At 31.7% G+C, this 4,846-nt stretch overlaps 1 pseudogene across 1 annotated transcript; it reads right to left on the minus strand.

The window, feature by feature from the left end:
* Positions 1–2,321: 2,321 nt before the first annotated feature.
* LOC308635295 (PCNA-associated factor-like) lies at positions 2,322–2,712 on the minus strand (annotated as a pseudogene). Its single transcript has one exon. The product of its transcript is annotated as a PCNA-associated factor-like (transcript).
* Positions 2,713–4,846: the final 2,134 nt, after the last annotated feature.

Consider the following 4,846-nt stretch of genomic DNA (forward strand, 5'->3'; position numbering starts at 1 on the left):
GCTTCTCCAAAGTTTCTCAAACTCTTGCCAAAAAAACTATCCCCAAATTCTTGTAAACTTTATATTCAGGTTAGTCACATCAGTGACTCTACTTCTTGATAACAATTTCTTTGCAAGTTCACTTTGTGTCATTGTAACCAAAATACCTGACTAGAAAAACTCAGAAGAGGGAATGTTTGTTTAGGCTCATGACTTTAGAGATACGTCCATTGCACTGGGCCCAAAGTGAGGCAGAACATCATGATGGAAGAGGATGGCAGAGGATAGCTACTCAGGACATGATAGCCAAGAAGCAGAGAGAGCAAAAAGGGAAGGGGATACATGGAAGATTAATCCTTTAGGGCCTACTTCCAGTGACTCATCTCCTTTGGGCACAACCCACCTGCCAGTCCATTCAAACTAGGATGGGTTGATTAGGTTACAGCTCTTACAATACCTGTTATCATTTCTACACTAACACAGGTGCTCTGAGGGGGATACCTCATATCCAAACCATAACAATCAAAGAAAAAAAATTCTATTGAAACCAAGAAATGAAAGGAAGTGCTCATAGAGAGCTTGCTTGAATAAACTTTAAGTGGCCCCAAATGGACTTAGCACATGTGTGCACAGGCAGACACACACGCACACAAAATAGATACGAATGGATTATAACATACTGAATAAAATACAAAGCATATTTCTATAGTGATAGTAAAAAATGGGAGAATTCTGTTTTAACAAGAGAAAAAGCACAGAAACAATGACATGATCAGAAAAATCACCATAATGCACAGCCCAAAATTGTAATGAAGCAAGGTCCATCAATTGATAATAAAACTAACTGGATTAAAAAACTTAGAGAATATTTGACATGTCTTCAGTATATTCCCAGAGATTACTTTCTAATTATGAAGGATAAAAAGTATTGTTATAATGGAAAAATTAGTGGCAGTAATCTCCTGAGGAGAATACAATCTTAAACTTTCATTGGAAGACTTGAGTAACTCATGATTTTTTTTAAAAAAATTTGCATTGTTGCTGATGAAGACTTTATACTAGAAGTGATGTTTCCTCTTCTATCTTCTTCTTCACTTACTTTGTATTATTATCTCTCTTGATTTGCATTTTACTGAATAATTTAAAGTCATTTTCTATCTTGTTATTGTCAATTAAGTATATATTTATAGGTTAATAATTCTTTACATTGATTTATGTCATGTGAAGCTCAACCTACATATTGCCTGCCAATAACTATATGTTTCTTCTTAAGAATTGCATTGTTTATTTTTAAAATCCTTTTGATCTTTTTTGATAGCCTCTTCTTACTCATGTATATGATTCTATTAAATTTTTATCAATAGTTCTTTATGTTTGATGCATATTAATTATACAGAATGAGACTATACATGTAGCATATCTGTACATACATAAAATCATAATTTGATCAACTTCACTTTACAATCCCTCTCCCATTCTTTCTTCCTCCCTCTCCAGGATTTCTTTTATCTACCCTACAAGTTTCCTAATTTAATGGAGTCTCTTTTCTTTTTTTTCCCCTTCTACATTCCACATATGATGAAAAACATATGATACTTTTTGCTCTGAGTTTGGTTTATTTTGCATAATTAGCATTAGGGTGTTCATTTCCTTCAAATGGCATAATGTCATTCTTTTTATGACTGAATAAAACTCCATTGTGTATATATTTCACATTTTCTTTATGCATTCATTAAGTGACACACTCATAGACTGGTGTTTTATAGCTTGGCTATTGTGATTTGTGCTGCTATAAACATGGATCTGTATATATCTCTAAACTATGCTGCCTCTAATTCTTTTAATAAATACTGAGAAATGCATAAGTAGATCATATTGTGTCTTTATTTTCAGTTTTTGAGGAACATGTGTATTGATTTCTACAGTGACTGTATAAATTTTACATAGTGTATAAGATTTCCTTTCCCTCAATACATATTTTCCAGCATGTATTTTTGTTTGTATTCTTGGAGCTTGTCATTCAGAATAAGATGCATTTCAGTGCAGTTTTGATCTTCATTTCCATCATGTCTAAAGAAGCTCAATTTTGTTTTATAGAATTATTAGCCATTGTACATTTTTTTAAATTGGAACATCATGCACTGATTTAATGGTGGCAAGAATAAGAAGCTTTATAGCAGGTAAAAGAACCAACATACTGCATTAAATTGAATATTAACCTAAGTAACTGTAATTTTACAAATTCTCCAATTTCATAACTTGCTTCTGAATACATTTTAGCCTCATTTTTTAAATTAAATGCCTATTCATCTAAGCTTATGAACAAACATGTCTATGCAAATTTACACCCTAGAATACCAGAGTAAACAGGAGATGTTATTCAAAGATAAATAAGTTCTATTCTTTTCATCATCTGTGTGGTCAGGTTGCAAAGGACATACTTTTCTCTTTGCTCTTCCTAATCCACTTCTTCCTCCCTTTTCAAGAATCTGATTCTCTTTCTCAGAATCTTTAGGGGGACAATCTGAAGAATTCTCCAATTCCTTTTTGCCACTTGGTAATTGGATGTACACAAAGTGGATTTCCTCCTGCATACTTACTTTCAGCTTTTCTTGGTGAAAGCCATGTAGACTTAGTAGCAGAGGTGGAGAAACCAAGGACCTTTTGGGGGCTGGAGAAGCCCACTACTTTTCTGTAGGTGCCTGGGACACTGTCTGCTTTAGTTCCTACCATGTTCAAATGGGAAGAGATGAGACAAATGCAGATTCCCAGCCAAAGGACGTTTCAGAGGACCAGGACCTCCACTTGCACTTTTAAGAAATGTTTGTTTAGTTCATTTGTCCATTTATTGAAAAATTTTCTATTTATTTAGTTCATTTGAACACTTGTTAAATTTATTTATAATACACACACATATGCATATATACTTGTATGTGTGTATATATATATATATGTATATATATATATATATATATATATATATATATATATATACTTCGTACCAAATTTTTGAGTAATTTTGATATTCTCGGTATCAATACTTTCTCATAAGATTAGCTGAAGATATTTTTTCTCTCTCATTAGGCTATCTTCATACTGTTCTTTCCTTTTTTTTGTGGATTCCTTTCAATTTGATGCCATACTATTGATTCTCAGTATTATTATTAATTATTATTATTATTATTATTATTATTATTATTATTATTATTTATTTGGTCCTAGGGATTGAACCCAGGGGCATTTCACCACTGAGCCACATCCATAGTGGTTTTTATTTATTTTTTATTTTAAGACAGGGTTTCATTAAGTTGTTTAGGGCCTTACTAAGTTGCAGAGAATGATCTCAAACGTGATCCTCCTGCTTCAGCCTCCTGAGTCACTGGGATTAAAGGTACTTGCTACCATTCTCTCTTGGTATTGTTTCTTGAGCTACAGAAGACCTATTAACTCTAGGACACCTATTCAGGAAGTCATTGCATCTGCATATATATGAGCCAAGGAATCCTGAGCAAAAAGATTAAAGTTGGAGGCCCTAAAATACCAATTTCCAATTCTACTACAGAGAATAAAATAATAATAATAATAACAACAACAACAACATGTTACTGCATAAAAATACACTAGTAGGCCAATGGAATAAAATAGGAGATACAGAGAGAAAACAACACGGTCATTTGATTCTTGACAAAAGTGCTAAAAAACATATGTTGAAGCCAGCCTCTAGCAAATGCTGCTGGAAAAGTGGATATTCATATGTTTCAATTAAAAATGGATCCAAAACCTTAGATTAAGAATAGAAACTTTTCAATTTCTAGAAGTAAATAATGGAGAAGTACCCCTCTGCCTTCTTCAATGATTCACTGTTCATGTAAAAGTGTGGTATTCAGTTTCTACAATTTTGCTTGCCATTGATTTGTAGTTTTATACTATTGTGATTAGAGAAGATTCAGAATCTTATTAAATTGTTAAATATTAAATCTTGCTTTGAGACCTAATATATTTTCTATACTAGAATATTTCCATGTACTGATGAAAATAATGTACATTCTGCAGCCATTAGATGTCTGTTAAGTTTTTAAATCTAAACTTAATAATTTAACTTTGAATTTTCTTGTTGATTTCTTTTTTTGTCTATATTCTCTATGTGTTGGTGAGTGTGACAATAAAGTTCCCTAATAGTGTTATTGTTTGGGAGCTAATCTCTCTGTTAGTAGTGTTTATTTTATAAAATTGGGTGCTACAATGTTCAGTTTATATGTATTTATAATCACTTTATCTTGATGAATTGTTCCTCTGGTAAATATATCCTGACATTCTTTGTCCTCTACCATTTTTTTTGTATGAAAATCTATTTTTTTTGGATGTTAACTATTGCTGCCTGCTTTCAGATTTCATTTGCTTGTAATATAATTTTTCATCTTTTCACTTTGAATCTGTGTAGGTTGTTACAGGAGAGGTGAATTTCCTGTAGACAGAATGTTTTTGGGTCTTGTTTTATAATCCACTTGGTCATTCTATGTCTTTTAATTGGGGAATTAATATCATATTTAGAGTTATTATCAAAGTTTATGGACTTGTTTCTGTTATTTTGTTGATTTTCTTTTGGTTGTTTTCAATATTCTTTTTAAATTTCTTTCTCTTTTCTTTGAGATTTGATGTTTTACTGTACTGATAATTTTTGTCCTTTCTTAATTCTTATTTCCCTCTCCACATTTCCAGTGGAATGTATTTTTTTTTACAAGATCTCATGATTATGCCTATCTTTCTTCTTGGCATAGGATTCTGTTCAGCATCCATTATAATACTGTTTTTTTTTAAATATATATTTTTAGACATTGATGGACATTTATTTTATTGATTTATTTTT

This window comes from Spermophilus citellus, assembly GCF_964194105.1.
Source record: "Spermophilus citellus genome assembly, chromosome: 16".
NCBI lineage: Eukaryota > Metazoa > Chordata > Mammalia > Rodentia > Sciuridae > Spermophilus > Spermophilus citellus.